General features: G+C 40.0%; 1 protein-coding gene across 4 annotated transcripts in view; it reads right to left on the bottom strand.

Moving 5' to 3' along the window:
- Nucleotides 1-23,144, bottom strand: part of SOX5 (SRY-box transcription factor 5) — a 1,026,842-nt gene extending 1,003,698 nt beyond the window's left edge. For 3 of the 4 annotated variants that reach the window (XM_031000926.3, XM_063694118.1, XM_063694117.1), the window contains exon 1: nucleotides 22,796-23,144. The gene's annotated coding sequence lies outside the window, so the exon portion shown is untranslated. The remainder of the gene's footprint in view (nucleotides 1-22,795) is intronic. The other variant, XM_063694116.1, reaches the window with a different exon arrangement.
- Nucleotides 23,145-26,806: the final 3,662 nt, after the last annotated feature.

The raw sequence follows: 26,806 nt of genomic DNA, 5'->3' as shown, positions 1-26,806 counted from the left end.
ATGCATTCAAGTAAGAAAAAAAACAACTAGGTAGTATGAAGTCAGAAAACAAAGAAATTTTAACACAGGTAGTTAACCAGGGTAAAATAATTACTATAAACACAAATTAGTCTGTATAAATCACATACCATGTTAAACAAGAAGTCATTATTGTCTCCAACTGTTGAGCTACCTTTATTGAAAGGTGATGTTACAAAAGTGTGCTCCAGAGCTTCATGTTCAAACACTGGTTTACACTTAAATCTATCAACTTTCAAAAAGCTACCAATGACATTCTTAAAATATAGACATTTGATCCCTATTGTAATGCACTAAAGCTGGAAATCAGACATTACAAAGATGGTACAGGGCCACAAAAACTGACCACAGTAAAATTATCTTTTAATTGTTTGCTCACCTTATACTCAGAAAAGAAAAACCACTCACCTAAGTCTCTCTGGCAAACATTTCCTTCATTTCCTACATATTTAAGAAGGAACACAATAAAGATGTTCAAAGTGGGAGGAAATGGTGAATTTCTGGATACGTATATTAATTTAGTCCTACTTCATTTTCATTTTACTCATAAGTCATTCAACACATAAACACTGAATGACCGCAGAGTTCTTAAAATAAGAAAACATTTGGAATTCCTTCCAGTTATTTTACATTTCAAGCACATGTAACCATACGTGTTCTTTACTGATGGCTAAGAAAATAATTACTAATAGTTTTGAAAACTGGGTCAATTATTTATAAGAAGAGGTGAACTGGAATGAAAATTCCAAGTGCTATGAACTAGTGCCTTCAAATGACATAAAAATTAATATGCATTATGTAAGATGCTAATGAATACACACACTTACAGATCAGAAAGTCAATGGCAGTATTTAAATAAAATTATACTGAGATGTTCTCACGTAAGGACCTTATCTGAAGAATCTGCCAACATAGGATTAGCATTGTAGTTACTTAATCCTTTGTTTTAATAATAAAATATACTGCTAATTATGTAAGATATTTGGCCTTGCATTCCAAAAGACGTATTCGCATTTTTCTTTGTATACGTTGTAAAAACTAATGTACATTTAAAAAAGATAATGTGACTTTTTTAAACAAACATACCTTGCCATCTAAGTTCAAATGTATTTTACCATGTTAATGGTCACCTTAGAACACTACTCACTTAAAGATCAGCCATTATTCACAGTATTTTTCTCTCCATCTGAAACTGTTTTCTAAGTCTACGCACACACATGCAAGCACACACACTTCTAAATATCCTCAATGGTGACAAATTTCATAATTTGAAAGTCAATTTTAGCCATTTTCATCATTTCAGAGAGACATTTATAGCCAATTCTGGTGAATAAAAAAAGGATGATTAATCTTGGTATAAAATGCGATTAGAAAGTAATGAGATGGATGTTTTAGTCAGGCTTGCAAATGATTCAAAAGACAATTTCGAGAGAGGAAGTTTTTCCAAAATGTTTTGAACAATGGCATCATTGGAAAAGGGGTTTTGCTTCTCTGGGTGACAATTTTGAAAACAACATTAATATGAACGCATAAATTATAGTGCAATCGTTGTTTTCAAAAATCAAACTCTGTACTTTGCAATCATACCCTGCAAATATTAAATAGAGCAAATCTACATTTTTCCTGTAGATGGTTATGTATATGTATTCTGAAGCTTCCATTGGGTGAAACTAACCATAAGTTGCATTGCAAAATATCATATATAATATAAACTTAACATAACCCTTTTAATCTTTCAAAAAATATGGCACGCAATTTTTTAAAACCCTATTTTCATTGTCAGATATTTACAACAAGCCCCAGTCTGTAGGCTTCTATAAACTTTTCTCTCCTATAAACAGTCAAAATCTGGCAAGAGCTCACTGTGGGATTATGCACAAAAACTGCAAATTTAAACAAGGTGCAAGCTTATACTTTTTCACACATTATTGTATCATGCTGCACCAGAACACTAATGTATGCACAGTTCCAAAATAGCCTGGGCTATTACTGCACAGCCTTGAAAACTACTAATATCCTGATGAGAGCACCTTTCAAAAGCTGCTCCTTTATTATTGCACTTTGGTAAAAGGTTGCTTTCATTATTTGTATTTTACAATAGAAAAAAAATGAAGAAATGTCCATGACATTGCATCATCATTCTAAGGTTTTATTTCTTATTCGACCTTTTGTAGTTACAAAAGTTGTTTCATCAATATGACTATGACAATGGGACTCAATACTATTTAATCGACTCAATTATGGAACAAGTGTGCTATTTTTCCTTAGCTGCCCTACTTTCCTTTAAGTTGCATTTGAATTATTGATGAAATTGCAATAAAGCATTTCTTTGTTACACATAGTTTAGAAGTAAAGAAGGATGTTTCATGGTTAATTTTTAGACTCACAGGGATAAAATAAACACACTTGTTGTCCTTTCAAAGAAAGTCAATAGCATGGTACAAGCTTAAAAGAATGACTTTTCCTTTTTTCCCCTATTGTTTTGAAAACATAACGTGCTGAAACAGTGAACATAAATGTAAAAGGAGAAAATGGTAAGTAAGAGTATAGTATAGAAAATTCTGTTCCAGGTCTTCCTAGGTGATAAAAAAATTTAAACTACGATAAATTTAGGCTCTGCTTTTCCTCAAGTATTTCAAAGACCCATTTAGTCACGTAGCAGGCCACGAAAAACAGTACAGTGAATAGTTTTCAGAATAAGGACAACATTTCTTACTTAGGCTACTAGGATCACTACCTGATGTCCCTTCATTCTTTTTTCCAAAAAACAGCCAGAATAATCTTTTTAAATCATAATTTTGAATCTTTTAATTACTCTCCAATGCTTTTATGATTAAAAACCCAAAGGCTTAAGAGGACCTACAAGACTCTATGAGATATGACTCCTGCCTCCTCCAACCTCAACCTTCACAGACTTGGCCCTTCTTTTCTGTGCCCTGGCCACACTGCTCTCTTGATCCCTTAACAGTCCAAGCTTTAGCCCATTGCAGAGATTTGTACGTGCTGTTCTCTATGCTTACTCACCCACAACTTCTCCACCTAGTTGGCCCTTAGTGCTTTTCATACCATAGCCCAAATGGCTCTTCCTCATGAAAGCCTTCTGGGACTTTCAGAATAAAACAGGCTACTCTATGTATCCTTATAGCTGCCTGTACTTTTCCTCGATAATACACTCGATAGCATTTATCACTATACATATTTATCGTACAACGTTCTTAGCCCACCTACATTCCCCAAGTCGCCTGAGAAACTAATGTGCTCCATTTCTTCTGCAAAACATACGATAGGCCTACCTGGCACCCGAATGGCAGAAAGACTCCTCTAGTAACCCACACAATCCTGCTCTCACCACTTTAATTGTCTGCTTCATCCCAAGTCTGCTTATGTCATTTGTTATTGTAATCATGAAAATTAATTAAATATGACATAATTAGGGAAATATAAGGGCAAAAATGAATGTTTTATTGACACCAAATTGAATGCTTTGTAAAGACTAAAGGCAAATTGTTTATAAAAACCACTATATTAGTTGTCACCTTCGTAACATTGGGATGAAAATGTTTTAAAACTAGAAAATTCTGCACTTAGATTGCTTGCCAAATGCCTTCAAGGTCTCCTCCATTTTTAATAAATCAAAACTAAGAAGCATTCAATATATATTTTGGTGTGGCTTACCCAAGAAGATAATGAGTCTTCACTCAGGACACCCATGCTTAAGTCTGAGTTCTACACCAATTAATTGGCAAATTGATAAACACTGATGAACAATGAAACATTGATAAATTAATAAAGCACACGTTAAATATACTAAAATGTCTAATGTAAATAGCATTTCTTTAAGATTCTACGCATTTGTGATTTTTAAAAGAATGAACAGTCCAGCTACCACTCACAACAACACTGGAGGAGAGAGCATCTCTCTAGTCTATTGGTATGGTCAGCTGACTCACCTCCATCTTCCTCATTAGACTGGAAGCTCCGTAAGGGTAAGGACCAAATCTCTTCTGCTTACCATTGTAACCCCCTTACTCAATTCATGTGTAACCAAAAATGGACTTTCAATAAAAAATGTTTGAATGAATGAATAAGAAGTTAAGATTAATCAAATACAATGCTGTTTATTTTAAATTACTATGAAGATCAATATGTGGCTGGGCATGGTGGCTCACACCTGTAATCCAAGCACTTCGGGAGGCCGAGGCAGGAGGATCACTTGATGTCAGGAGTTCCAGACCAGCCTGGCCAACATGGTGAAACTCCATCTCTACCAAAAAATACAAAAGGTAGCCAGGCATGGTGGTACGCGTGTGTGGTCTCAGCTACTCGGGAGGCTGAGGTGGGAGAATCACTTGGACCCAGGAGGCAGAGTTTGCAGTGAACTGAGATTACGCCACTGCACTCCAGCCTGGGTGACAGAGTGAGACCCTGGCTCAAAAAAGTTTTTAAAAATCCGTATGCAAATGCAAATAGTTATAAAGCAATTAACAACAAGTAAGGATGGAGTTACTTGAACATTTCAAGTCATAATATTCTTTTGAGAGACAGTCTACACTCAATAATGGAAAGATCATTTGTACATATATTTTTAAAGAATATTAATTTATTATTTTAAGGATAGCACACTAGCATAACAAGGTTCTGCCTTTTAACTTATGAACTATATTTAGGATTATGTGATTAGGTTTCCTTAGGGACTGAACCATGATTACCATATCCTTATTAAGACATCTATATACTGGTTCCAAATCCAGCTAACTTTTAATTTTATCCATAATGAAAAGTAATAATAATGCTACCTGAAATGTATTTATCCCCTTTCTTCCAAGAAATTTAAAGCAACCAGTATCTCATGAGCAGGTACTGTTAAATATAAAAACAAGAGAACATAATTGAAATGGATTTTTATTAGCAAAATAAAAGATTTTAATAAGGAAGCTATCTTAAGCTCAGGCACAAGATGACTCTAGGATAATTCTTATAAACTTGTCTGAGTTTTACCAGAAAAGTGCTTATAAATATTTAAAATTCCAAAAAGATGGGTAAGAACTTATTATACATATGGAAGGTATTGTGTTTTCAGTTTTTCTATTGCTGAGATGACACTAATAAAGATATCTTTTCATTATTGCATTTAACTGATCTATACATTGATAAATCTGAAAAAAAAAACAATGGAAGAACATTCAAAAGCATTCTGGGATATAAGGCAGGATATGGATCATAAATTAGAGCCAGATATACAGAAGGGTAATGGTGTCAGTGTGGCCCCAACCTTTCAGTTAATTGTGGGGAATTGCTAAACAGAAAGAAATGCTAAGTCATTATGACCCTGGCTAGTGCAAACACACACACAGATATACACTTACATGCATACACACACACATTCCCTCCATGATTTAAAAAAATATTTTAAAGCATCCCAGTTCTATTCTAAAACCTAATTTTTCTTCAGTTCACTTTTTAATACTTGGAGCTCATACTACCTCATTTAAACAGTAGCACAGGTCAAACCCATTAAATTGCCAAATTCTGTCTCCAACACACTTTGTCCCCATTTGGTACATAACTTATGCTTTAGAAATCTAATTCAGTAGTATTCGAAGTGGGTGCAAAAAGAAGAAAAAGTCAACTGGCATGTTAGAAGAAAATATTACAGCTTCTAATTACGTTTCTGATTTTATAGATATTCTTTATTTCCTCTTTATCTTATCCCCTTTCTGTGTGTTTACTGTTTAAATAGAGTAATATATTTTTTATTGACGGTTTATATACATGATCAGAAAAATTAGGAGACCACTGACTTAGACGTCCACCTGGGAACCTGAAAAAACCTAGGACTACCCTTTCTGGCTGATTACCTCTTGTCCACGTACTGAGCAACACTATACCCCATACATAAAGAGACCCCATCACCACCACTATATGTGTAGGTCCAACAAGCTGTCCTACCTCCAGTTAAAATGTTGCCTTGGTTTCATTCCATAAAGGCATTTTCTCCAAAGCCAGAAATTCAAGATGATCTACAAGGTTGTATTTGTTAATCCAATTACTAATAAACTGACATGGGGGCCCTCATTTTCACAACAGGAAGAAGTTAATGTTAACGCTCTCCTCTCTCTTGTTTCACCATTTTGTCACACATAACAGTTTTCCTGTGCTTGAGGAAATGCATTATGGATTGCCTTGTCTAATTTTTAGCTAAATTGACCCTCATAAAACGGACAAGGGGTTTAAAAAGATTTTCTTCTCAAAAAAAAAAAAAAATCGACAGATTTTCAAGTAATACTAATAACGCAAACATAAGTGAACCCAGGAAAATGGCAGAATTGTATCTCATGGACCAATTGCTAGTTCTTTGGCATCCGCATTTTAATAAAAATCTGAGAATTCTAAAAAAATAGAGAAGTTATCAGAAAGGTTGTTTGTAGTAGATGCTGTGGTGCGCTGCCCAGCGGCACTTGCTCTCCCAGCTGCCAGGAGTATTGGTTGCTGGAAGCTCCCAGTTCAGTCCCTTTCCAAGAATAGCCCTAGCTTAGAGTTGTGGCCCCTCCACAGGGATGGCCCACATCCCACCCCGATGTTCAGCTTTAAACGCCTGGCTCCGGGTCTCCATTCAGAACATCTCTGAACAGCCATCCAGTTCCAGAGCTCCCCATTGGCGAGCTGAAGTCTCAGCTGCATCACAGTCAACATCTCCTCCTATACGTCCTTTTCCCTCACCCTCTCACAGGTGGTGTCCCTGAGAATCCTCCCAGAAACTCACTGCATGCAAATCTACATGCCAGAGTAGGTCTCCGGGAAACTCTGACATGACTGTTAGAGGCACCATCGTTTAACCTGGACCTTGCTTTCAGTGTTTATTGGGCCCTGAATATTAACTAAAGTAGCAACACATGTACATAAACTATGAATGTCTGCGTGTTTCTGTGCTTGTGTGTGTATTCTTGGGGATGTGTGCTCTAACAATTTGCCTGATGGAGTACCCCTAAAATATTAATACATCACTGAATATGCAAAGACAGCATTTTAACTGCTGACTTCAGGAGCTAGTTTTCCATTTTTTGCTTACTCTGTCATTCATTCACAAGCAAAGCAGACCATGTTACTTAACAGTATGAGTTTCCCCATGGCCTACACGACAGAATCTAGTGAGTATGATTCTGTAATAAAAAGATCACCTTGATCTGACTCCTGCCCACCACACAGCCTCATCTCAGCTAGTCCTGCCCTGTACTCTACGCTCTACCTATACCAAACTATCTGTAATTCCATGAACACAACATGCTATCTCTCACTGCCATGCCTTTCCACTCAAGTTGTCCCATCTTCTTGGAACACACTACCACTCTCTCAGAGCACCATCACTTGCCTTGCTTAGCTGAACTCACAGTCTTAGCAAGGACAGGTTGGTGGAAGCAGAACGTCCAAGGGCAGGGAATAAGTGGGTGCTCTGTCGGCAGAAAATCTAAGAAATGTAACTGATAAAAAGTTGGTGAGCCTTTTATCACCTAGATCCAACAATTGTAAATTCTACCAGTAATAAAATGGTCCTTGCAGTAGGGTTGACTTCCCCCAGGGCCCGCCCTGGATATGCCACATACCCAGTAAACCATGGCTCAGGAATTCCAGTAAACACTGAGAACTTCCAGTAAAACTTTGGAAGGCTTGGACATAGGCCATTATTAGCTCCAGGAAACAAAATAAGTTGCATTTAAAAAGTCAAAGTAATCAGTATATAATATGCTCAGGAAGACACACGCAACATTTACACAGTCAAAGTAACTGTATTACTAAACTGATTTAACAACAAAAAAAGAAATTATATTGGAACAATAGGAGAAAAAAAATGTGTGGTTTTAGGAAGTAGGGGTAGGAGGAGTATAGTATAAGAGAGCCAAATAGTGAGAAGTCAACTGATATCTAACATTTTTTTAAACAAGGAAAACAAGGAATAAACATTTTACTTAGAAACACAAAATTGAAAGCAGTAGAAATGGAGTGGGTATAGTTGTCAATAGGACAAAAATGCTATTTTATTATGTAGCCTTGGGTTTTATATTATGTGCATACATTATTTTAATGGTATCTAATTGATTAATAAAATACTCAGCTCAGGCATAAGTTATCTTGGAAAACCTTCTCCAACCTCTGTTCGGTGCTCTCAAAATACTCTATCTGGGGTTATTTCTCTATCACTGTACTTATCCCAATAACAAATAACCAGTTTCTGTTACTAGCTCCCCTATCAACTTGAAGTTCTCACAGACAAGTATCAAAATTTATTTATACAGTGTTCGTATCCCCTGGCAGAAATGAGACTTAAATTCAAATCTGAATTCAACAAATATTCACTGAGTTACAAGTAGAGAAAAGTAGTAATAAGACACAGGGTTCTGACTTCAAAGAATAAAGTTTGTAACCATAAACTGTTATTGTATGCTGAGATTCATTATGTGCCGGAGATTATTTTAAGTACCTTGCATTCATTCTATCATTAATTCCTCATAATGGCTTCATAAAGTAAATGTAATTATACCCATTCTGCAGATGAGGAATCAGACTCAGAGGGCTCAAGTAAATAACCCAGCTAGAAGGGAAAATCCAAAATAGCAGTGTTAATATTGAGCTATAGCATCGATGTCCCTTGACACAAACTCACAATATCTCTCAGGAGATAAGACATGCTCACAGCATGATTACAATATGCTACAATAGATGCTGAAAGCCATAAAGATAGTTACAGATATAAGTGTCATAAGATCAGAGTGAGAGATATTCAGCTAGTATATTTGGTGAGAATGCTGTGAAAGAGTAAAATGTAATTTGGAAATTAAGGGATGGGCAGGATTTTAGAATATCTGTACGAGGGAGAAGCGTTGTATAAAACGAAGACATAAAGAGGTGAAGGCAAGTATGTATATGTAGACACGAGGCACTACATGTTCTGTGTCAAATTTCTCCCCACCAGCAGAGTCCCCAGGAACTAGAAGTATGGATTTAAGCACCTACTTTTTAAAGCTGTGAAACATGGAAACACTGGGAGATGACCAGAGGAAGTATCCCAACAGGTTAGTGGAATGGGGATGGAGGGTGGTACAAAGCATCTGAAACAGCATGTTTGTTTCTGAAATCCTTCCTCTTGCCTTCCTCTCTAACACTACTGCTATAGTCCAAGCCACCATGTTTCTCTTGTGTGAATCATTTCAATAGCCTCCTTTCTAGCTCACCCAAATCCGTTCATTCCTGCCTCTCTTAAATGTGATCTACAGGCTGTAGGCACAAATTTTATTGTCCTCTTGAGAAACCTCAATGGGTTCCTCATCACCCTTATTATGAAGACTCAACTCTGTAACATAGCTGAGAAAGTTTAATGATCTGATCCCAATCTCTTCTCTACAACCTCATCTCCATCTATTTCCCTTCCACTCTGCTTCAGCCATGCTGCCCTTCTAATTCTAAGAACACACTCTTTTCCCTCCCTCTTTGGAAACCTTACACATGCTATTCCTTTCACCTTGAAAGATTTTTTTCTCCTGTCCTCATTACCTCATTAGCCATCTTTAAAATGTGACATCTTCATGTAAGCATCCTCTAACTGCTCCTCCCTCAAATACATCAGAAACTCTCTCATATGCTGTATAATCTTCTGTGAAATACAGTTCCACAATTTGCAATCATAAATGCTGATAATTATTTGATTAATGTTGATCTTCCCTAATAGACTTTAATTGCTTGTGTGCAAAGTGTGTGCCTGTTCCACACACCACTGAATCTCTAGCAGTTAACATGGTGTCTGGCTCATAGTAGGCACTCCAGAAATATTTATTGATTACTGAATGAATGAAGAAACAAAACAAAAAGAGAAAGCAAAAATACAGAGCAAAGTGGATTGGGAGCCAAGGAAAGTCAATTGACAAGGAGGTTTAAAGCAGATAGAAAGAGCAATCCTGGAAGAAATCCATGAGTCAGACAGGGCCAGGTGTCAGAAGTGGCTTTTGTGCACTGGCATGGCTTCTGTATGAGCATTCTGAGAAGAGTTAATAGGGCTGATGTGTTGCAGATAGTTTGGGAGTCATCTGAAAAGCTCTGTTCAACTTGAACCAGATCACAAGCAAATTATTCTTGAAAGGAAGGTCTCAAACATGAGCCTGAAAAGATAGAGTTGGAGACATTGAAGAGGCTCTTAGAAACCAGACTTAAGAATCTTAGTCGCATCCATGTGTGGTACCTAGGCACTCTGAATGTTGGAGAAATATTTCTAAATATTAATAGCATGTCAGGAGGATTGGCCTGATAGTGGTAAATAGAGCAGAGTCGAGGGAAAGATACTAGTTTGGGGAACTTGCAATGATTCAGGGTGAGAGGGGTGAGTATAGAAGAAAGGGGAAAATGCAAGCATCATTTTGAGGGATGACTTAACAGGACTAAAAATATATTTTCCTATGTTACAATGAGCAAGAGCCCAGACTTCAGAATCAGTCCACTCTGGGTTCAAGTTTCAGCTATGCCGCTTGCTAGCTATGCTACTTTGAGCAAGCTTAGTTTCCTTGGCTGTATAATGGGACAGCATCTGTAACTATGTTAGAGTTATTAGGAAAATTCAATAAAAATAAACTGCTTAGTACAATGTCTAGCAACGATAACATCAGTCAACATCAGTGTCAACTGTGCTTTCAAGTGAGACAGGAGCAGGGGCGCCATGATGGTATACCAGGGAGGAAACGATTCTTGGTGGACAGGTCTTCATGTCATAAGAAGATAGCCAACTATGTTGTTAACTCCTGTCCTGGCTTCTGCTGGATCTTCCTTATAACCCATTTACCTTTCTAGCTTCTGCTCTGGACTCATGCCAAACACAATCTCTGATGACCCTTTTAGAGACCTCATCCTTCAAACAGATGGAGCCATTTCTAAACTTTTGCCTGCAACATTTATTTCCAACTTGCCCTCTTATTCTAACCCTGCCCCCAGAAGCAATCCTAGATACTAACCTCCATGGCTAAATACACCACTTCTCTCTTCCGAAGAAATATCGGAAAGATTATGTTGAAAATAAGTACAAAGTTAAACTTGATTTTTAAGAGTTAACAGAGAATGAGTATTTCTTTTTCCTCCAAGGATAGGTAATAGCATCAGATTCTGAAATTAAGCACAGCAGGAAGAAAGAGGCTGCATAGATTTCACAGAGTATCACAGGCCTTTGCAATAAAGCACTTAAAAATGCCTTGTATTGCTAATTCTTTACACAATCTCCTTTTATTTCCAAAGCAGTATGCAGGGCTTGAGCCATGAGACACGCATTGATGTTAACATTACACTGCTTGAATTACAGCCATTTTTCTACTAAAACTCTGGTTAGGTTTAGAATTACTTTTTACCTTCCCTCCCCCTGAATATATTTTTCAGATCAAATGAGTAGTTGCCTCTTCCAACAATGCTGAACCCACTTTTGCAGTCATTACCTTAGCAAACATCCTTCCCCTCAAGATTCCAATAACCAGGCCTTGACCTGTATGGGAAATCTGCCTGCTTAAAGATCTCTGGATCGCATGTCACTCTGGGAATTCTAACTGAATGAGGGCAACTCTTTTTTCAGGCTGCTTTCAAGTTCCCATCTCCCCCCAGCCCCAAGCCAATACTCTTCATTCATTCATTGAATTATTCACCAAATACTTATTAAATAGCTAATATTAGCAAGACACTGTGCTGGGCACGCTGGTGGATTTTCATAACAGTAAAATGAAAGTGGAATTGTCCATAAAGCACTGCTTGGTGACAGACAAACAATCAGATGGAGACCTCACTGAACGTTAAATAGATTGTCTAAGAATGTGCAGTTTTATGAAGATTTATTATTTTCACGATCACCAGTCTATTGGCTAGCATTTGTAAAGATTTAGCTTCTCTCTTTACAGGATATTTTTGTATAACGTAAATGCTTTTTTCCCCTGTCCATGTGGAAGCGCTGTCGTTTGTTCAATAAATATTTGCTGAGTGCTACAATCATACGGAGAACAAAACAGATCACACGGAGAACAAATAGACGAGGTCCCTATCCTCATGCAGTAACTGTTATCCCAAGATAATAGACACAGAGGACTCATGTTTTGATCCCATACAAACCTTGGGTTAGTGTTTTTCATTGTTTATTTGTTTGTATAAAAGGCACTTTCCTGTAAGGACCATATTAGCCTAATTAAAACCCTGTCCTCGTCTTATCTCACCAGGACTCCTTTTCAGCCTACTCTTTCTCGCCTTCTCTAGCCATAGTAATCATAATCAAACTCTTCTAGTCTGTTTTCTACATGCTGCTCTCTCCTTCTGTGTGTTTTTATTCATTGATTAAACAAACATCTTTAGGCACCCACTATGTCCCAGACATTGTCTTATTTGGGATACAGGACTGGATAAATAGATCAACCTCTTGTCTTCTGTCTACTTAGTCTCCTTCAGTCTGGCCTGTTAAAAAGTTATTTCCAAGGCTAGAATACATATAACTGGCCCCAGGGCCCCCTTCCCCACTCCCCAACCCCTAGATTCCTTATGTCAGGTCCCCTCACTCTTGACTTGAAGCATGTTAATGTTTTATATACTCAAATTACTAAAGGCTCTTTAAATTTTATTTTAGAACTCCTAAAACCACATTATCAAAAAAAAAGTCTTTCTAGCAGTCCAACAATCAGTTGTGCTTTATCTTGGCACTACCACTATTCTGTGAGCATCTTACTTAAATTCCATATGCCATGTATATATAACTTACTACCAAACTAGATCAATGAATTTTTTTATCACTGGTTCTCAAACTTTTATGTGCAAAAGAATCACCAGTCATGCTTGTTAAAAATGCAGGGTTACAGCGCTACACCTACAGAGATTCAGGTTCTATATGTCTGGGATGAGACCCAGAAAGCCGTATTTTCAACAAATATCCCAAGTGGTTTTCAACTGGCTGACTGGATGATCACCTTTGAGAAACACTGTTCTGTAATTTCCTTTGATGTCAGTTTTTATGTATTCAGAATCTCTGCTTAAGTCATAAAATACTTTCCCTTAAGTATAAGCAACATGCATCTGTGTGTTCAATGAATATTTTTTGGTGAATATAGGGATTAGTGAATATTTGATAATAAGCAACATTTAGAAATCGCTTTACAGGCTGGGTACAGTGGCTCATGCCTGTAATCCCAACACTTTGGGAGGCCAAGGCAGGCAGATCACTTCAGCTCGGGAGTTCAAGAACAGCCTGGGCAACATGATGAAACCCCATGTCTACACAAAATTTAAAACAAACTCCATCTCTACACAAAATTTAAAACCAACTCCATCTCTACCCAAAATTTAAAGCAAATTAGCTGGGCATGCTGGCGCATGCCTGTGGTCCCAGCTACTCAGGAGGCCGAGGTGGGAGGATCACTTGAGCTCGGGCAGTTGAGGCTGCAGTGAGCCATGATTGCGCCACTGCACTCCAGCCTGGGTAACAGAGTGAGAACTTGTCTCAAAAAATAAGAAAAAGTATAAAAAGAAGAAAGAGATCACTTTACAGCAAAGACATAGCTTTCAATAACTATTTCTCATCTCTTCCTCCTAATTGTCTCGTGATAGGCAGGTATTGTTAGTGCTCCCATTTTACAGAAAGGAATCCCACACCAACACCTTGTGATGGAAGAGAATAAAAGTGGCAGAATCAAATAGACTGAAATTCAGGCAAAGACTGTCCCGCTCACTAGAGCTGAGGAAGACGGGCAAGTCACTTGACCATTGGAGTCTGTTGTTCATCTGTGAAAAGGTGCTAATATCCATCTGATAGGAGGGCTGGGAGGGTTAAATGAGATTATCCATGTACGGCATCTAGCATCCCTCCTGGAACACAGTAAACACTCAAGAGCTGTTCGTTTTCCTACTTCCCCATCGTGCAGGGCTGCCTTGACTCAATATGAAACTCATCTTGCAAACTATGCTCACTCAGCAATCATGTATGCGGTTGCTGCTCTGTTTCAGGCATTGTGATTCTGCTAGGACTACAATTCAATACCCTCAGGGAGCTTACCTTCTAATTGGAAATGTTTTATGTCACCCTATGGTTACCCATTTCAAATAAGGCAGCAGAGTATTTCGAAAACCTTTCATTTCATGCAGTGAGTCCAACACAAGGCAGAGTGGACAGTGGTGCCATGAGAATAGAGAATTTGTGGTAAGAGAAAGGTTAAGAAAAGCACAGCAAGGAGTGATAGGTAAAAGGAGATAGGAAGAGAAGAGCTTCTGGGTGGCCCCAGGAAGTCTCTAAAAATAAATAGAAGACCTATGAAATTTCTTTACATGCTGATAGATCTCTATCTGTTTGTTTCATGTGCATGAAAATTATCACTTTATTTCCTGGTTGGATGTGGAAAAGACACTCCTATTCGGTTAATAGAGAAGGTACGTGGAGATGAGGCTGAGAGTGAAGTAAGAAAATTCAAGACAGAATTATAAGAAATAGTATGCATGTCTTCAAAAGCAGTTCCCAGTGCAAGAGTACATTGATGAGACTGATTCTGCCAGACACATATGAAAGAATGCCAATGGTGCACAGGAATACCAAGCATCACAAGAACTTGCATGCAAACCGCAGTCTACTCCTGATAGTATACATCAAACAACGTCAGCTCTTAGTAGTCCTGAATTACACCGGTACATCTAGGCAGACATCGAATTTTGCCATAGTTCCTAAACCAGAATGGGGATGAGCCAGCAACTATGGAAGGTATAAACCTGCCACAATGGAGGATTAAATCCAAAGTTTAGTGAGAGGTGCCATCTAGGAAACACACTGTCAAAAGTATGAACATCTTTTTCTTTTCCTCTCACAAACGTAAGTTTGTCAGCCTTTTTAAGTAGAGACATTGAAGCAACCCGTGCTCACTCTTCAGGAAAAAATTATGCCAAAAGCTTCACAGTAAGCAGTCCTTATCCTGGGCACAGATTCCCTAGAGGAGTCCCTTGTCTGAGGAATGTGTCAAAAATTAGCTCTCTTTTCCTGCCTCCCATCCTCCTTGGATTCCAAAGTTGTCCCAGTGCCAGTTTCCCACAGTACAACACACAGAACCACCTAAAAATCTGGGTCAAAATATTAGGGGTCCCAGGAATCCTACTGAAACTCACAGGCTAAGTGGGCGTCTTCTTGTATCCAAAAAGAATGCTTCCTTGCATACACAAAAGTATTGCTCTCAATCACAATCCTGATTACCAGTCTGACTGAGTCTAAATGACGTGGTCTTCATCCTCCACCACAACCACCTCCCCCCGACTCTGGCCCAAAAAAATAGCAACAACTCAATTCTCAGTCCAATAACGTCTTTTCTCAGATGTTGTTCTCCCAGTGGGTAGAAGAATGAACTACTGCAATGCCACCAGCTCCTCTACAGTTTCTTTTAATTTAAAGTTACAACAGGAGGGAAGAAAAGAGACTTTCTATTAAGGGACAACTCCCTGAAGGGGCTCTTAGCTGACAATCGAAGGACTGCTCATGGCAGTGATCAAATCTAAGGCAACAAAGTGCTGGTGGCTCTGTGACTCATCACAGCAGGAGCTCGCGCTGAGGGCCACTTGAGTTCAGTGCTTTGTGGTGCTGCAAGTTGGTTTAGGAACAGTAACACAGGGGAGCAAAGACTTGCAAGGTGTTTGAGGCTCAAGATAAAATGCAGACTTCCAGTGCGTTGCTACTCAACTGAATAGAAAGCCTAGAGAGGTAAGGAAATGAAGAGAGTTCTGCCTCATGCTTTAGGGCCAATTACCTAAAGATGGTCAAGGTCAGTTGGTATAGCTGGTGTACGGTTTATACTCTGATAAAAAATAAGGATTAATGGAAGATAAATGAACCAAGCTATTTTTAAATGATAAGCATTAAAGATGTTTGCTTGCATAAACAATGCCTTCCAATTATATGAAATATCCATTATTTAAATATATTTACAATCACCTGATAAAATTCATCTATAGCTTTCAGATGCATTTTGTGAGTACATCGAAAAGAGTGTAAAATACATCGGGCATTTCCTCCATGCCACAAACAGTACAATGGACTTAGAGATGATCTCGTATAACCTAATTTAATCCCAATTAGTGAGGTGATACTGCCATTACACTCATTTTGCAATTGAGGAAAACAAAGCTCAAAGAAACTCAAAACTCGAAGAGATCTCAAAGAAATTGCCAGGTCTCATGTGTGTGAGTGTGTGTGTGTGACAGAGAGACAGAAAAAGAGAGAGAGAGTCCAAAGCAAGTGTCCAAAGCAAGTGAAGTACTACTAAACTGGGCTATACTGCCAAACTACAGCTATACCATTCAGATCTCCTGTTTTGAGAGTGTAATTGACTTAATTCCCCAACTGCTTCCCCTATAGCTCTAGCACCACTTAGGCACGGAGGCCATGCTTCCTGTAGCTGCTCCCAGCCAATGACTGACAGTGAGGAATGCTGATACAGGGCATTCTTTCAAGATAGATGACTCTTCCAATGGCTGACTCTTATTTGCCTAGCCAAACCTTTCATAGGCTGCACTATAGTCAAGCTTCTTCCTACTCAATCCTCTTCCCTTGCCCCTCTCCTTGCATAAGTGTCAAACTTGCCTCATAGTCAAAAGGCTCTCCCGGCCTTGTCCTGCCCTCTCCCCTAATAAACTTCTTACAGGTCTAATCCCATCTTGGCAACTGCTTCTTCAGGAACCCCAATTAATGCAAGAAAATACATTTATTTTCTGTTTTAAGAAGACTTTCCTTTATCTTTGCTTAGTTGTACTGATAGACAAATTCTGTTTCATTGGGAAGAGAAAATAACAACTAATTTCTCCATGTTACTTTACATCACCTCTTCAAATCAGGCAATGGTATGTTTATGGTGCCTTTCTCCTTGCACCCAATTTAAATAAACAAACCAACCTACAAGTTTCTCTTTGAAGGACTGTTGACTCCAGAGAGCAAAACATTGAAAACTCAGATGGATTTCTTTTTCCACACGGACTTTCTGTTTATCCACAGGTACTATAACTTAATATAATGCAGAGGTGAATGACTATCAAACGATTAAATCTCAATAAATTTTCACTAGTTCATATTTGCTAACAGGAAATCAAAAAGATAACAAGAGGAGAAATCTACAGAATTAGGTCCTAAAGTTTTTATTTATCCTTACCTATTATGTAGGGTAAAAATGTTAATTACTGAAGGCGCACTTATATGAATAAAAGATAGAATTCACACTTGCACCAAATACAGCACCTTAATAAAATCACATTGTCAGAGATCATATACAGACCACTGAATCACTATTTTAAAGTGTTGATCTCAGCCTCAAGAAAGTGATACATTTTTTCTTTTTAGACTCAATTAAGTTCAAAGTAAGTACAAAATGAAACTTCAAACGTTATTAATGATCAGAACCTAGACTCGACTGGGAGAGAGAGCTGAGTGTAGCTAACATTTATTGAGCACCTAGTTCATGACAGACACTATGCTAGGCATTTCACACATAGTATCTAACATAATCCAAACAATACCCCTATAAGAAAGGGCATCATAATTTGCAGTCTAAGAGGTTAAGAAGGCCAGGCGCGGTGGCTCACGCTTGTAATCCCAGCACTTTGGGAGGCTGAGGTGGATGATCACGAGGTCAGGAGATCGAGACCACTCTGACCAACATAGTGAAACCCCACCTCTACTAAAAATACAAAAATTAGCTGGGTGTGGCCGCGCATGCCTGCAATCCCAGCTACTCCAGAGGCTGAGGCATGAGAATCCCTTGAACCCAGGAGGCGGAGGGTTCAACATCCCTCTGCCTGTGGACCAACATCGCGCCACTGCACTCCAGCCTGGTGGCAGAGCAAGACTCCATTTCAAAAAAAAAAAAGAAAGAAAAAAAGAGGTTAAGAAAAAAAAGGAGGTAGAACCCTGTAAGTTCAGATCTCTAAATAAAGTTTTGGATGAATCACAGACCTACAAATGAGATAGCCTTTCTCCTTTCCTGATTCCTTCCTGAATTCCCTCACTTCCAACAGTTTAATTGGTGTTGAAGAAAAAATGTCTTAAGCTACCAGAGAATACAAACTGGGTATCAAACTAAAGTCCGCTCATCCCTATGACTACTGTATTATTTTTACCCTATGTACATAGGATATCATAAAAACATAGAGTAGTTGAATGACATGTAGCTGAGCATCAGAGATACAATCAGGTCTTTGTTTTGGGGTGTTTTGTTTTTACTTATAATGAACTTTAAGAAATAGAAAATGAATGGACTTACACTTGTAGAATTCAATGCCACCATCACTAGTACTCCCCAAGATACATTTTTATGGCTCAATTTTGAAGGATGGTTATTTAATGGTTATTTACATGTATTCAAATTTTTCCTAATTTTGTCAATATGCTGCCCCTACTGAATGTTATCCTTAATTGCAAGTAAAATCAGTAGTTGCCTATAAGGTATGATTTGAGTAGTCCTGAAAAAGTCCTCATGCATGTAAATATTTCCTCCTGGCAGCTTTCCTTGATACCTGTAATTGCAACAAGTTTATCTCTATGGAATTAGATGATCATAACAAACTGCAAAAATAACAGTAATATCATCTAGTTTGAGAATTAAACCATAATGAACTATTAGCAACTTTAAAATAATTAGCTTATGAGCCAGAGGTTAAATGGGGCAAATGAGGCAGGAATTCAGAAGGGCCCATCAAAGCAAAATGGACTGTCAAGGGCCCATCCTGGAGGTCAGGGTCCTCGCTGGTAAAGCAATCAAAAGTCCCGTGTAGGCAGCTAAAGGAGCAGGGCTTTGGAGGAAACAACCCCCCGCAAAATTCCCCTAACTCATAGTTAGCCTACCTTTGACCTTGACTCAATTTTAAAGACAAGGAAATTGAATTTGGTAAAATTTATTAAATAGTCCTACAGAAATGTCCCCATATGGCCTGGCTAAAACAAACTAAAAGTGCCTGATTGTCTGCCCTTCTACTGAGCCTTAAGCACTCCATTTCTCCCCTCTTAAATATCAAAATTCATTATATTTAAGCAAAAGGTTAGATCTTTGCTTCATATTTTTAAAAACTTCACTTTACTCTTTTATTAATGGCAACTTTTCATGCAAACGAACTCTTGGTTAATTTAAGATCTTGAAATTACTTCTCCACATCAGAAATCCCTCTCATAAATATTAGGTATGAGTGATTATTTACGTTACATCACACACACAAAGTAAACAACAAAGACCCCACTCACATTTGAGAATCATTTACTATTCCAACTCTCCAAGCTCCCCCAAATGGGAAATGGAATAACCAGACTGATCATAATTGGATTAAGAACCATAATTCTTTAATTCATTCATCAAATTGAGGCATTTGGAACAGTTTATTTACAGAGTTGTTTAGACAGTTTTGTGTGGTGTTTTTTAAGATAAACCAAAATGCCTTTCTGAAATAAGTTTCAGATCCCAAATCATTAACATATGAAAACCAAATGCAGACAATTTACAAATGGGTGTTTTAAAACAATGTTTGGAACAAAATTGAACTTTTATTTCATTAACTATCTACAAATCTAAGTTCAGGATATAGTTTATTTGAAACAGCCAAGCACTTTCTTCGCCTTTAAAATAAATCTTCATTTCTCAGACTAAAAATTTTTGACCAGTGCGTGAGGGAATGCATTTGACTTCAGGCCTAGACAAATAAGTTTCCAGGTTACTCTCAAAACTCTAATTATAGCATTCTCTACCACTGAAGTTGATTGGATATTGGGTCAATCATCCAGGTTGTGCCAATCAATTATATCCAACAATTATACCTGCTGGAAATCTAAACAGTATTCAACATTAGAACTCTCCATTATTTGAAATCCAGTGTATTTTAGGAGATTAGGAAACATAAATTTTGTCCTGTAAGTTTTACTTTTTTATATAATCTGAACATACCCTCAAATCAATGATTACTTATCACTCAGAGAAAGAACAGAGCTTTTCAAGAAGGTAGTACATACTGTAAGCATTATATCATATTTTAAACTTGCTTTGTAAGTAAAAAAAAAGTTCTTTAAGCATTTAAATTCATTCCTTTAACTGGAAAAGGAAAATTTAGAAATTTAAATTCTCCTTATCACTCATAACTCACCCCCACTGAGGACAACCAAAAAGATGACAACATACCTGAGTATAAACTTCACTCTTTTGCTATTTAATATTTATATACTCCACAGATAGCATCTTTCCAAGTGTATAATCATTTTTTTCTTTTACCAAACCACGTGTCAGTCTAAACAGGATGTGCACTTACATGTATAGAACTAACTTAATTTGAATTAGCCATTGGACCTCAAATGCCTAGTTATTTACCAAAGAGGTTTGGGAGTTTTGAATTCTATATACAACATGCCATTCAACCAGAACTGTTTAAGCTCAACAACAAAACTAATACAAGCTTTCCGTATTAAGAATTGAAGTTTTTCCTGTATTAAGAGTTTACACTTGCAAGTCTGTGTCAGATTGGATCAATACTACCCACTCAAAAAGGCTACAAAATGAATTTTTTTAAACCCACAGCAAACAAAAAACTGTTGATGCTTCAGGAACAAGGTTGTTAGAAGAGAGACCACTGGAAAGAAAGGGGGGAAAAAAGAAGGAATTTCAAGCAAGTATGCTACTATGTAATTAACACAAATAACTAAATAATTATGCACATCCCTTCCCACCCCCACAATTAAATGTTTTTAAACAACTCACGTGATGAAAGATCTACCTTTTAGGCAAACAAAAGCAATCCCTAGCAGTTTAAGGATTTAAGGCTGTATTGCATCAGTTTTAAGTGATGCTTATGATTTTTATCTTGTATAGTTCTGAGGAATAAACAGTTGATGGCATAATTTGCAGGAGAACTTTGCACAGCGCCTAAAAGAACTTCCACTGTAAGTACTTATGATTTTAAATCATTGTGGCTGAATTTATCTAGGCTTCTGCCTGGGAGCTATATTTAAATCAGGAAGAAGCACCCCTAGAAACTTTGTTCCGTGTATCTGCATTTGAAACCAGATTCCTTCCCTATCTGAGCTAACAGCAATTCTCATACAGCTGAATTCCTTTAAAATTAGACAGATCAAAATTTAGCAGTTCTGTAAAGGCTCTAAGAAATCGTCCTCCTTTTAAATGCTATAAAAGTCAAACTTGAAAAACATTTCCGTATACTTTAAAGCCATCTGGCCCTTAACCTAATCACTCTTGGCCATCGAGCCTCACTCCCGTAATCCTGATCAAAAATTCTCCTCTGGTTTTTCTGATGGAAATGTCCATTGCCTACAAATCTCACATGTGCCTACTTCATTGGCCTGTTTGTGTCTGTGTGTGTGTTTTCAGGGTACTAGGGGCCATTATTTATGAAAAGCAAGGAAACAAATCACTGTCCAGTCCCTTTGCAGATTCCCACACTTACTGCCCCAAATCCCACAGATTTCCCTTGGTCCTGCCCTTGGCTAAAGAACTCTGCTGAGCCAGAAGGCAGTCCCTGGGGACATCTCCTTATGCCTTCCTTGACAAAGTCCTTTGGGTATGTGAGGATCTCAACTGGGTTCCAGCAAATCCCTAAACTTTTGTAAGAAAGTACAGTTGACTGCCACCCAGAGTGCCTGGACTGCCTGGCACCGAGTGTAGGGCTCTGCATATTCACAGGATTCCTCGTCTTGACCTGCTTTAGCTGAGAAGGGAACACATTAAAATGAATTCACATTCATCATCACATTCTGAATTTAGTCACAGAAACCAGCGTCTTCAGATATTCACCAGGGTCAATCTATTTATTAATATAGTCGCTTTGCAAAGTGTAGGGAAAATGACTACTAAAATATGTAAACAGTGCTTCGTGTGCATCCGATCAATACTCAACAAACTGCTGCTCTCCAACGCAAACATTTCCAAATCCAATTTGATTTCAACTCGTATAACCTCTTTTCATTGCTTCTTATTGCTGTAGCCCCAAAGTGCAAGCGAGATTTCCCAAACCCGCGCTTAAAGTGACACAACACGTGAGTGGTCTTCACTTGGTACACTGAGTGAGGTGGGGGGAAAAAGTAGTTGCAATTAAAATTAAAGCTTCCGGTCTCTGAAATCCCTAGAATCCTGAAGGATGAGACTTGTTTCCGAAATTCCGGGCGGGAGGGAGGGGGAGTGGTAGGGAGAAGGATTGCAGAAAGCGAAACAAAAAGACGAAAGAGTCGGGAGGTGGGGGTGACTAAGGTTAGGGGGTGGGCCAGGGGTCGCTCTGATATCCTAGAAGGGTTAAGGGGCTTTGTCCAACTTTTAGGGTCTGGCCTTGGACATTGGCCGCGATGCCCAGCACAGCCCAGGGTTCTCCCCGCACTCTCCTCTCGCATCAACCACCTCCACCGCCACCACTTACAAAACAATACCAGCAACAGTACGCAGGCTTCCCAACAAAAATAGAAAGTTATCCCGTCTCCGGGTCGGGGTCCAAGCCGGCGCTCCAGGGTCCCCCGGCCAGCCGCCCCCGGGGATGACAGGGCCACTCCGCGCCTCGGGCCGCCTCCCACCTCTCCGTCACCCCCAGCCCAGTCCCCCTCCCTCTGTACTTGAGGAAACTCCGGCGGCGGCCCCCTCCCTCCTCCGCGGCTCTCCAGCTGGAGCCGGGAACGAGTGCTGAGTGGCGGGCCCGGCGAGCGGCAGAGGGGAGCTCTGCGCCTTGGAGGTCTGCCCACAACAACATCGGGACGAACAACAAAGTTAAAACGCAGCGATTCACGCACCTTACCCGGTCTCGTTAATGCCTCCTCCGGCGTGGGATGCAAAGTGGCACAGAGGCGGGCTGGGGGCCCCCGGGAGGAGACTGGAGATGGGTTTTGGTGGCTCGCCTTTTTCACTCTGTGTGTGTGTGTCTGTGTGTGTGCGTGTGTGCCGGTGTGTGTGTGTGTGCGCGCGCGTGTCCCTCTCTCTCCCCCCGTCTCTCGCTCGCCCGCTCGCTCGCGCTCCCCGTGTTGCTCTCAAGGACGAGGTGAAATCCCTTTGCTGGTCATGAGGCGGCTTCAGAGACAAACAACACAATGCGAGTGCAAATAACAAAAGGCAAAAAGACAGTAGGAACAATGGGGGAGGCGAGGGCAGCGCACCAGCCGGCGGTCACCGCGGCCCGGCGCCCGCCCCGGGGGGTGCGGCGGGGGCGGGGGCGGGCGCGGGGGCGGCGCCGGGGGCTCCCGCTCCCTCCAGGTCGCCCCCGAGCTCCCGCAAGCCCACCCTGACCTCCTTCTTGCAGCTCGCCGCCCGGCCGCCCTCTCTATCCATCCGAAGGGAAGGAGCCCCAGAGTTTTCTTCCCCGTCTGCTGCAGAGTAACTAGATTGTAAATAACGCGGCGATTACCCACACCGTGCAGGAATTTTTTTTTTTTATCTGCCCTCCACTTAAAGGAGCGATAAAAATGAAATGGCAGGAGTGGAAGGAGCCAGGGAGAGCGGGATATCTCTAGATCTCGATGGAGCTCGCATCTATAAATACGCATTCATGTTTAGTCAAGTCCCTTTGTCAACTTCTTCCCGGCGCCTGAGCCTCAGCCGCTGCTCTGCGCCCAGGACCTGGCCCCTCCCGGCCCCCCAGTCCAGTGGTCAGGCGGTCGGGCCGGCAGGGAGGGCGCGCGCGGGGGGCTGCGGGGTCCGTGGAACCTTTCCGGGAGGCGAGCCGCGGGCTGCTGGGCGCGGAGGCTGGAGCCGCGAGAGGTTCGGCTGCTGAAGCGGCCACTGCCTCCCAGAGCCAGGCTCCGCGCCGCGCGTCCCCGCCGCCGCCGGCACTGTGCACCCACCTACTCCTCGGAGGTTGGGGTAGGGGAAAAAAGTTTTGAGGCGCTCTCATCTCTGCCTCCGGGGTGGTTGAACTGGTTTGGTTTTGTGTTAAGCGAAGCCAAAAAAAAAAAAAAAAATCACCACACACACACACACACACACACACAGACACACACACACCCCCCAACCCAATGCCCAAGAACCAGGGAATGAAATTTAGTGATATTTAGGGAGAAATAAGGCTGGGCGCTGGGCTCCGACTCTTTCTGCCGCGACACTTGAGTGGGCGCGTGGAGCCGAGAGAGACCCTCAGAGTCCCATCCCCATCAGAAGAAACTCCGTCGGTGATGCCCTGAGCAGAAGCTGTGGGGCTGATTTAAGTGTGTGCTCTGACAGCTCCCGGGCTGCTCCGGCGCTTATCTCTTCTAATCTTACTTTCATTGACTTAAAACAGCTGCCGGTTTGCCAGGGGAAAAAATCCTATTAAATCTCAAACCAGGGTGGGGCGGGGGCGGGGGTTCCTGACAGTGATCTTCCCAGAGCTAGTGTCCAGAAAAGAGCAGGGGGAAGGGAGAGCATTCACGGGGTTGGCTGCGTGCTGGGAAGGGGGTGATGGAAAGGGGACTAAGGAAACAATTCGAGCAACACGTTTCTTTTCCTCGCTGTAGCCTTCTCTCCTTTTGCTTTTATGCCGAGGTGCGTGTTCTCTGTCCCCATCTCTGTAATTCTCTGCAGACCCGCAACCATGGACTGCGCCTGGGCACCCCCAGCATTACCCAGAGTGCAACAACACCATCAGGAGATCAATGACCAGACTCTATTTATTCTTCACGCGCCTAGAAGAGCAGGACTCCGGAGGAGCTTGGGAGCGAGGTTCGGGGCTTGGCTGTCTCTGGGCGATCTCTCCCAGACTTTTTCGGGCTGATTTCTAAACGGCAGTTAGTAAGCAAATGTAATTTCTCAATGCATGCCACACATACCAATCACAATATATTCACCTAGGAAAGTGAGACATCCTTTCTACCCCTTTCCACTCTTTGTAGATTTGTTTCTGGAGGTGGGTTGCTAATACCTGAGATTTTACACTTGTCTAGGGCGGAAACTTTCCCGGGTGTTTGACGATTGATTATGTGGTACCTGTTTTCTAAAAACGGCTAAACACCTTTCCCTGGAACAAAAGTGAGAAATGTAAATCTTAATAACTCAAGGCAAAAATTTCAAAGTGTAAGCACAGCTATTATCCACTCCCACAAAGAAAAGCTTCCTCTTACACAAATATTTGATAGCATAGAGCCCAGTAATTAAGAGAACAATCAAATAAGCTCAGGGCTTTCGTGGGGACTTTAAATTATCATCTGCCTAGAATTTATAAGCAGTGTAATCATTTGCTGCTTGGATATAACTCTGGATATGGCAATCTAAATGTCCATCCTTAAGCAATTTTACTATGTGTTCCTAAGTATTTAATGAGAGAGATGGATAATAATAATATTCAAATTGCTGGTTCAATGTAGCTTCATCAACTGTGTGAAAAAAATCTGTGTGTGTGTGCATGAAACACATTTCCTATATGTTTCCTTTCCTTACATTTTCTCTACCATGCAAGTTTCACATCGGAGCCACTTGCACATATGGCATAAGAATTCGTTGATGATCGTACTCCACCTTAAATTTAAGTGTTACTTTCATTCTAAGAGTTCCCAGTGTATGTTGAATGGTTTCTTCTCTTTTTGTTGTTGTTGTTGTTGTTGTTGTTTGTTGAATGGTTTATTCTCATAATACATATGTAGTTGCTTTACAAAGTTAGCTATTACTATGTCAGGCCCAGTTCCTTAAATACTGTGCGAGAAGCAAACAGGGCCCAACTACAAAACAAGTTGCCTCTCACTACTACTTATATGAACATACTTAACGTTTGAAAAGGGATTGTCATTTACAGTGAACATCTGCTGAGTCGTAATCCCTTTCTCTCAGACAACACCCAGGGAAGAAAAAGTCTTCTGGCACCTGGCCAGTAGGTTACAAACCTACCTGCTTGGCCTAACCCCACCAAGCAAAGCAGTGCCACCTCCGCAGATTTTCAGCCTCTACTGCTTCTTGAGTGTAACCGTTTCTGGGGCCACTAGGCTTCCTACTGGCAGAAGAAGGGAAGCCAGAGGGAGAGAAGGCACAAAGTTCCAAAACTGCCTAGTGAGATACTGGTGAAACTTGAATTACACCAATCTCTTTCCTCCTTTCATTCCTACAGGCAGCATAACTTCCAACCACGTATAGTTATTGAAACCACATGCCCTTAAGACTAAACCATGATCATTATACAGCAACAGCATAGCTGATCAAAAACTTCCAGTGGGATGTTTGTTTGTGTTGGGCTTAAAAAAAAAATAACCTAATTTGTAGCGGGACTGACACATTAAAGATCAGCGTTTCCATTTATCAAGCATTTGCTATGTACCAGGATGTTGGCCAAATGCTTTTTTAAAAATGTATTTTGTCTCTCCTTCTCACCACAAACTTGCAAGAAATTTTACATCCCTGTTCTTCAGATGAGAAAACTAAAGCTCAGAAAGGTTAAATGACTTGTCCAAGACCATGAAGTTTTAAAGTGATTGACCCAGGATGCAAATCCCGACTTGTCCAGTGTCATGCTTGAGCTTTTTCACTTCACCTTGATGCCATGTACATGTTATATTAGGGCCAGTTTTCAGTGGCAAGTATTATTTCATTAAATAGATAGATATAAAATATCAAATGTATACTATGTTCATGCCAGTCATCAGCTATGTTGGTATGCACACTCATGTTGGTCATTAGATAACTGAAATTTCCAAGAAAATCGAAATGTGCTATATATGGAGTGTATATGTATGTGTGTGTGTATGTATATATATATGACATTTATATATATTTTATGTGTATGAAATTGTCTTATTTTGGAGGCAAGGCGATTATGTATTATATATATATACATATGTATGTATCCATAT

The sequence above is a fragment of the Gorilla gorilla genome, chromosome 10, assembly GCF_029281585.2.
Source record: "Gorilla gorilla gorilla isolate KB3781 chromosome 10, NHGRI_mGorGor1-v2.1_pri, whole genome shotgun sequence".
Taxonomy (NCBI): domain Eukaryota; kingdom Metazoa; phylum Chordata; class Mammalia; order Primates; family Hominidae; genus Gorilla; species Gorilla gorilla.
The sequence above is the reverse complement of the archived record's forward strand: the minus strand, read 5'-3'. Positions and strand labels throughout refer to the sequence as shown.